Source organism: Triticum dicoccoides, chromosome 4A, assembly GCF_002162155.2.
Source record: "Triticum dicoccoides isolate Atlit2015 ecotype Zavitan chromosome 4A, WEW_v2.0, whole genome shotgun sequence".
Taxonomy (NCBI): Eukaryota; Viridiplantae; Streptophyta; class Magnoliopsida; order Poales; family Poaceae; genus Triticum; species Triticum dicoccoides.
Genome location: NC_041386.1, coordinates 630094408 through 630103536, shown reverse-complemented (window position 1 = coordinate 630103536; position 9129 = coordinate 630094408).

Below are 9129 nucleotides of genomic sequence, written 5' to 3'. Positions count from 1 at the left end.
TGAATGTAGGGGGGCATGAGTTATTATTGTTGGCATTACCCTCGAGGTAAAAGGTTGTGGGGCGAAACTATAAGCCCCTATCTTTCTCTGTGTCTGATTAAAACTCCGTAACCACAAGTATTGCGCGAGTGTTAGCAATTATGAAGGAATAGATGATAGTTGAGTATGTGGACTTGCTTTTTAGCTCTGACATAGACTCTTTCTGATGTTATGATAAATTGCAATTGCTTCAATGATTGAGGTTATAGTTTGTTGGTTCTCAATAAGGTTTCTGATTCATACTTTTGCATTGTGAATAGATCATCACTTGAACATAAGTAATCATATCACAATATCTATGTATGTTGTTGTTATGAGAATAATCATGATGCCCTTATGTCCGTATTTTATTTTTATCGAAGCCTCTACCTCTAAACATGGGGACATATTTATTGTTATCGGCTTTCGCTTGAGGACAAGCGAGGTCTAAGCTTGGGGGAGTTGATACGTCCATTTTGCATCATGCTTTTATATCGATATTTATTGCATTATGGGCTGTTATTTCACATTATGTCACAATACTTATGGCTATGCTCTCTTATTTTACAAGGTTTACATAAGGAGGGAGAATGCCGGCAGCTAGAATTCTGGGATGGAAAAGGAGCGAATATTAGAGACCTATTCTGCACAACTCCAAAAGTCCTGAAACTCCACAGAATACCTTATAATAAATAATGAAAAATCCTCGCCAAAGATGAAGACCAGGGGGCCCACACCCTTCCCACGAGGGTGGGGGGCGCCCCCCCCCCCCCAGGGCACGCCCCCCTACCTCGTGGGCCCCCTAGTGGCTCTCCGATGACCATCTTCTTCTATATGAAGTCTTTCGTCGAGAAAAAAATAGGAAGCAACCTTTCGGGATGAAACTCCGCCGCCACAAGGCGGAACCTTGGCGGATCCAATCTAGAGCTCCGGTAGAGCTGTTCTGCCGGGGAAACTTCCCTCCTGGAGGGGGAAATCATCGCCATCGTCATCACCAATGCTCCTCTCATCGGGAGAAGGCAATCTCCATCAACATGTTCATCACCACCATCTCATCTCAAAACCCTAGTTCATCTCTTGTATCCAATTCTTGTCTCCAAGTCCGGGATTGGTGCTAGTAGGTTGCTAGTAGTGTTAATTACTCCTTGTAGTTGATGCTAGTTGGTTTAATTGGTGGAAGATCATATGTTCAGATCCTTTATGCATATTATTACCCCTCTGATTATGAACATGAATATGCTTTGTGAGTAGTTACGTTTGTTCCTGAGGACAAGGGAGAAGTCTTGCTATTAGTAGTCATGTGAATTTGGTATTCGTTCGATATTTTGATGAGATGTATGTTGTCTAGCGTCTAGTGGTTTTATGTGAACGTCGACTACATAACACTTCACCATTATTTGGGCCTAGAGGAAGTCATTGGGAAGTAATAAGTAGATGATGGGTTGCTAGAGTGACAGAAGCTTAAACCCTAGTTTATGCGTTGCTTCGCAAGGGGCTGATTTGGATCCATATGTTTCATGCTATGGTTAGGTTTACCTTAATACTTTTGTTGTAGTTGCGGATGCTTGCAATAGAGGTTAATCATAAGTGGGATGCTTGTTCAAGTAAGAACAACACCCAAGCACCGGTCCACCCACATGTCAAATTATCAAAGTACCGAACGCGAATCATATGAACGTGATGAAAACTAGCTTGACGATATTCCCATGTGTCCTCGGGAGCGCTTTTCCTTATATAAGAGTTTGTCCAGGCTTGTCCTTTGCTACAAAAAGGGTTAGGCCACCTTGCTGCACTTTATTTACTTTTGTTACTTGTTGCTCGTTACAAATTATCTTATCACAAAACTATCTGTTACCACTTATTTCAGTACTCGCAGAGAATACCTTGCTGAAAACCGCTTATCATTTCCTTCTGCTCCTCGTTGGGTTCGACACTCTTACTTATCGAAAGGACTACGATAGATCCCCTATACTTGTGGGTCATCATATGACTTGACTGGATCTGTTTTACCATGAATTACAATGTCTAGTCAGTCCCTGGTCTTTAAAGGTGCTCTGCATTTATGTTTTGCGGTCTCAGAAAGGGCTAGCGAGATACCATCTTGTTATATCATATTATGATTATTTTGAGAAAGTGTTGTCATCTGAGTTTTATTATCATGGCTCGCTAGTTCATTATGCTATTGATATGAGTAAACTTGAGACATATGCGTTATTGTGAATGTGGTTAGTTATAATCTTGGCTGAAAACTTGAATGCTGACTTTACATATTTACAACAACAAGAGCAAACAGAGTTTGTAAAAGTTTTTCTTTATCACTTTCAGTTTGTTAACTGAATTGCTTGAGGACAAGCAAAGGTTTAAGCTTGGGGGAGTTGATACGTCTCCAACATATCTACTTTTCCAAACACTTTTGCCCTTGTTTTGGACTCTAACTTGCATGATTTGAATGGAACTAACCCGGACTGACACTGTTTCAGCAGAACTACCATGGTGTTATTTATGTGCAGGAGCAAACGTTCTCGGAATGACCTGAAACTTCACGGAGACACTTTTCAGAAAATAAGAACAATACCTGCCAAAGATGAAGGCCAGGGGGCCCACCGTCTTGCCACGAGGGTGGGGGCGCGCCTTACCCCCTAGGGCGCACCCCCCTACCTCGTGGGCCCCCTGTTGCCTCTCCGACTCCAACTCCACCTCCATATATTGAGTTTCGGGGAGAAAAAAATAGAGAGAAGAAATAATTGCGTTTTACTATACGGAGCCGCCGCCAAGCCCTAAAACCTCTCGGGAGGGCTGATCTGGAGTCCGTTCGGGGCTCCGGAGAGGGGAATCCGTCGCCATCATCATCATCAACCATCCTCCATCACCAATTTCATGATGCTCACCGCCGTGTGTGAGTAATTCCATCGTAGGCTTGCTGGACGGTGATGGGTTGGATGAGATCTATCATGTAATTGAGTTAGTTTTGTTAGGGTTTGATCCATAGTATCCACTATGTTCTAAGATTGATGTTGCTATGACTTTGCTATGCTTAATGCTTGTCACTGGGGCCCGAGTGCCATGATTTCAGATCTGAACCTATTATGTTTTCATCAATATATGAGTGTTCTTGATCCTATCTTGCAAGTCTATTGTCACCTATTATGTGTTATGATCCGTTAACCGCAAAGTGACAATAATCGGGATACTTACCGGTGATGACCGTAGTTTGAGGAGTTCATGTATTCACTATGTGTTAATGCTTTGTTCCGATTCTCTATTAAAAGGAGGTCTTAATATCCCTTAGTTTCCGTAAGGACCCCGCTGCCACGGGAGGGTACGATAAAAGATGTCATGCAAGTTCTTTTCCATAAGCACGTATGACTATATTCGGAATACATGCCTACATTATATCAATGAACTGGAGCTAGTTCTGTGTCACCCTAGGTTATGACTGTTGCATGATGAACCGCATCCGTCATAATTCTCCATCACCAATCCATTGCCTACGAGCTTTCCATATATTGTTCTCCGCTTATTTACTTTTCCGTTGCTATTGCAATCCTCACTACAAAATACCAAAAACATTACTTTTACTATTGTTACATTTTGCTACCGTTATCACCACTATCATATTACCTTGCTAGTAAACACTTTGCTGCAGGTATTAAGTTTCCAGGTGTGGTTGCATTGACAACTCAGCTGCTAATACTTGAGAATATTCTTTGGCTCCCCTTGTGTCGAATCAATAAATTTGGGTTGAATACTCTACCCTCGAAAATTGTTGCGATCCCCTATACTTGTGGGTTATCAGCGTTCAAAACATTTTTGAATTCCCGGTTCTAAGCCATAAAGCATGGCGCACTAAACTATCAAGTAATCATCGTACCGAACTTGCCAAAAGTTCATAACGTCTGCATCTGCTCCTGCAATAGGTGCGTCACCTAGCGGTGCATCAAGGGCATAATTCTTCTGTGCAGCAATGAGGATAATCCTTAGATCACAGGGCTAGTCCGCATCATTGCTACTAACATCTTTCAACATAGTTTTCTCTAGGAACATATCATAAATAAAAGGGGAAGCTATACGCGAGCAATTGATCTACAACATAGATATGCAAATACTATCAGGACTAAGTTCATGATAAATGTAAGTTTAATTAGTCATATTACTTAAGAACTCCCACTTAGATAGATATCCCTCTAATCATCTAAGTGATCACGTGATCCATATCAACTAAACCATGTCCGATCATCACTTGAGATGGAGTAGCTTTCAATGGTGAACATCACTATGTATATCATATCTACTGTATGATTCACGCTCGATCTTTCGGTCTCAGTGTTCCAAGGCCATATCTGCATATGCTAGTCTCGTCAAGTTTAACCCGAGTATTCTACATGTGCAAAACTGGCTTGCACCCATTATATGTGAACGTAGAGCTTATCACACCCGATCATCACGTGGTGTCTCGGCACGACGAACTGTCGCAACGGTGCATACTCAGGGAGAACACTTATACCTTGAAATTTTAGTAAGGGATCATCTCATAATGCTACCGTCGTACTAAGCAAAATAGGATGCATAAAAGATAAACATCCACTAGTAGAAAAAGGGCCTAATGTGAAGCACATTAGTCCCGGTTTGCAACTGAACCGGCACTAATGTGACCATTAGTGCCGGTTCTAACGGCTAGGTGCTACCTCTTGAGCAATGTGTTGGTTTTCCCTTGAAGAGGAAAGGGTGATGCAGCAAAGTAGCATAAGTATTTCCCTCAGTTTTTGAGAACCAAAGTATCAATCCAATAGGAGGCTACACGCAAGTCCCTCGTACCTACACAAACAAATAAGAACCTCGCAACCAACGCAATAAAGGGGTTGTCAATCCCTTCACGGTCACTTACGAGAGTGAGATCTGATAGAGATAATAATGATACGATAAATATTTTTGGTATTTTTATGATATAGATTGAAAGTAAATATTGCAAAGTAAAATAGATTGGAAACTTATATGATGGAAAATAGACCCGGGGGCCATAGGTTTCACTAGTGGCTTCTCTCAAGATAGCATAAGTATTACGGTGGGTGAACGAATTACTGTCGAGGAATTGATAGAAAAGCGAATAATTATGAGAATGTCTAGGCATGATCATGTATATAGGAATCACGTCCGTGACAAGTAGACCGACTACTGCCTGCATCTACTACTATTACTCCACACATCGACCGCTATCCAGCATGCATCTAGAGTATTAAGTTCATAAGAACAGAGTAACGCATTAGGTAAGATGACATGATGTAGAGGGATAAACTCAAGCAATATGATATAAACCCCATCTTTTTATCCTCGATGGCAACAATACAATACGTGTTGTTTCGCTTTCTGTCATTGGGATCGAGCACCGCAAGATTGAACCCAAAGCTAAGCACTTCTCCCACTGCAAGAAAGATCAATCTAGTAGGCCAAACCAAACTGATGATTCGAAGAAACTTGCAAAGATAACCAACCATGCATAAAAGATTTCAGAGAAGAATCAAATATTGTTCATAAATAGACTTGATCGTAAACCCACAATTCATTAGATCTCGACAAACACACTGCAAAAAGAGTTACATCGAATAGATCTCCAAGAAGATCAAGGAGAACTTTGTATTGAGATCCAAAGAGAGAGAAGAAGCCATCTAGCTAATAACTATGGACCCGAAGGTCTGAAGTAAACTACTCACACATCATCGGAGGGGCCATGGAGTTGATGTAGAGGCCCTCCATGATCGATGCCCCCTCCGGTGGAGCTCCGAAAAAGGACCCAAGATGGGATCTCTTGGGTACAGAAGGTTGCGGCGGTGGAAATAGGGTTTCGTGGTGCCCCTGGAAGTTTTCGGAGTATGTGAACACATATAGGAGGAAGAAGTAGGTCGGTTGAGACACGAGGGGGGAGGGCGCACCCAGGGGGTAGGCGCGCCCCCTACCTCGTGGACTCCTTGTAGGTTGCTTGACGCCCACTCCAAGTCCTCTGGATCACGTTTGTTCAAAAAATCACGCTCCCGAAGGTTTCATTCCATTTGGACTCCGTTTGATATTCCTTTTCTACGAAACACTAAAATAGGCAAAAAAACAGCAATTTGCACTGGGCCTTGGGTTAATAGGTTAGTCCCAAAAATAATATAAAAGTGTAAAATAAAGCCCATTAACATCCAAAACAGATAATAAAATAGCATGGAACAATCAAAAATTATAGATAGGCTGGAGACGTATCAGCATCCCCAAGCTTAATTCATGCTCGTCCTCGAGTAGGTAAATGATAAAAACAGAATTTTTTGATGTGGAATGCTTTCTAGCATGTTCTTCAATGTATTTTTCTCTATTGTGGCATGAATGTTCAGATCCGAAAGATTCAAGATAAAAGTTTATTGTTGATATAAAAGTAGTAATACTCCAAGTATGCTAATCCAGCAATTATGTCTTATCAAAATACTATAGCCAAAGAAAACTTATCCCTACAAAGTCATATAGTTTGGCCATGCTTCATTTTCGTCACACAAAATGCTCCCATCATGCACAACCCCGATGAGAAGCCAAGCAATTGTTTCATACTTAGCCTTTTTAAACTCTTTCAACTTTTACGCAATATATGAGCGCGAGCCATGGACATGGCACTATGGGTGGAATAGAATATGATGATTGAGGTTGTGTGAGAAGACAAAAAGGCAGAAAGTCTCACATTGATGCGGCTAATCAATGGGCTATGGAGATGCCCACCAATTGATGTCAATGCAAGGAGTAGGGATTGCCATGCAACGGATGCACTAGAGCTATAAATATATGAAAGCTCATCAAAGAAACTAAGTGGGTGTGCATCCAACTTGCTTGCTCACGAAGACCTAGGGCATTTGAGGAAGCCCATCATTGGAATATACAAGCCAAGTTCTATAATGAAAAATTCCCACTAGTATATGAAAGTGACAAAATAAGAGACTCTCTATCATGAAGATCATGGTGCTACTTTGAAGCACAAGTGTGGAAAAAGGATAGTAACATTGTCCCTTCTCTCTTTTTCTCTCATTTTTTCTCTCATTTTTTTGGGCCTTCTTAGCTCTTTTTTATGGCCTCTTTTTTCGTCCGGAGTCTCATCCCGACTTGTGGGGGATTCATAGTCTCCATCATTCTTTCCTCACATGGGACAATGCTCTAATGATGATCATCACACTTTTATTTACTTACAACTCAAGAATTACAACTCGATACTGACTCTATGTGAATGCCTCCGGCGGTGTACCGGGATTGCGATGAATCAAGAGTGACATGTATGAAAAATTAAGCATGGTGGCTTTGCCACAAATACGATGTCAACTACATGATCATGCAAAGCAATATGAAAATGATGATGCGTGTCATAATAAATGGAACGATGGAAAGTTGCATGGCAATATATCTCGGAATGGCTATGGAAATGCCATAATGGGTAGGTATGGTGGTTGTTTTGAGGAAGATATAAGGAGGCTTATGTGTGATAGAGCATATCATATCACGGGGTTTGGATGCACCGTCGAAGTTTGCACCAACTCTCAAGGTGAGAAAGGGCAATGCACAATACCGAAGGGGCTTGCAATGATGGAAGGGTGAGAGTGCGTATAATCCATGGACTCAACAATAGTCATAAAGAACTCACATACTTATTGAAAAAATCTACAAGTCATCAAAACCAAGCACTACACGCATGCTCCTAGGGGGATAGATTGGTAGGAAAAGACCATCGCTCGTCCCTGACGGCCACTCATAAGGAAAGCAATCAAAGAACACCCCCTGCTTCAAATTTGTCACACAACGTTTACCATATGTGCATGCTACGGGACTTGCCAACTTCAACACAAGTATTCATCAATTTCACAATTACTCAACTAGCACACCTCTAATATTACCACCTTTATATCTCAAAACAACTATCAAGCATCCAACTTCTCATAGCATTTAAAATTTACAACCAAAGTGAATTACCATGCTGTTCTAAAGGAGTCTCAAAATGATATAAGTTAAGCAGGAGAGATCAATTATTTCTATAAAATAAAACCACCGTCGTGCTCTAAAAGATATAAGCGAAGTACTAGAGCAAAAATTATCCAACTCAAAAGATATAAGTGAAGCGCATAGAGTATTCTAATAAATTCTAATTCATGTGTGTCTCTCCCAAAAGTTTTGTACAGCAAGGATGATTGTGGCAAGGTTTTCAGAATCGCGATTCTCTTATACGATTCTACGACTTTATGATCCAAACTAACCCCTTTGATTCTACGACTTTAGTTCATAGAATCTACGTTTCTACGATCCACATAGTGAAGATTCTACGATTTGCGATCCTAGCATACGAGCTCCGATCCGATTCAAATCGTGATTCTAACAATCTTGGATTGTTGTAATCTAAAAAGCAAATACTCAAATCATACAAGACGCTCCAAGAAAAACACATATCTTGTGGCGAATAAAAATATAGCTCCAAGTAAAGTTACTGATGGACGAAGACGAAAGAGGGGATGCCTTCCGGGGCATCCCCAAGCTTAGGCTTTTGGTTCTCCTTGAAATTTACCTTGGGGTGCCTTGGGCATCCCCAAGCTTAGGCTCTTGCCACTCCTTGTTCCATAATCCATCAAATCTTTACCCAAAACTTGAAAACTTCACAACACAAAACTTAAAAGAGAATCTCGTGAGCTCCGTTAGTAAAAGAAAACAAACCACCACTTCAAGGTACTGTGATGAACTCATTCTTTATTTATATTGGTGTTAAAACTACTGTATTCCAACTTTTCTATGGTTCATAAACTCTATTACTAGCCATAGATTCATCAAAATAAGCAAACAACACACGAAAAACAGAATCTGTCAAAAACAGAACAGTCTGTAGTAATCTGTAGGTTTCGAATACTTCTGGAACCCCAAAAATTCTAAAATAAATTTTTGGACGTGAGGAATTTATCTATTAATCATCTTCAAAAAGAATTAACTAAATAACACTCTCCAATAAAACATGGCAGCAAATCTCGTGAGCGCTAAAGTTTCTTTTTTTACAGCAAGATCTCAAAGACTTTCCCCAAGTCTTCCCAAAGGTTGTACTTGGCACAAACACTAATTAAAAGC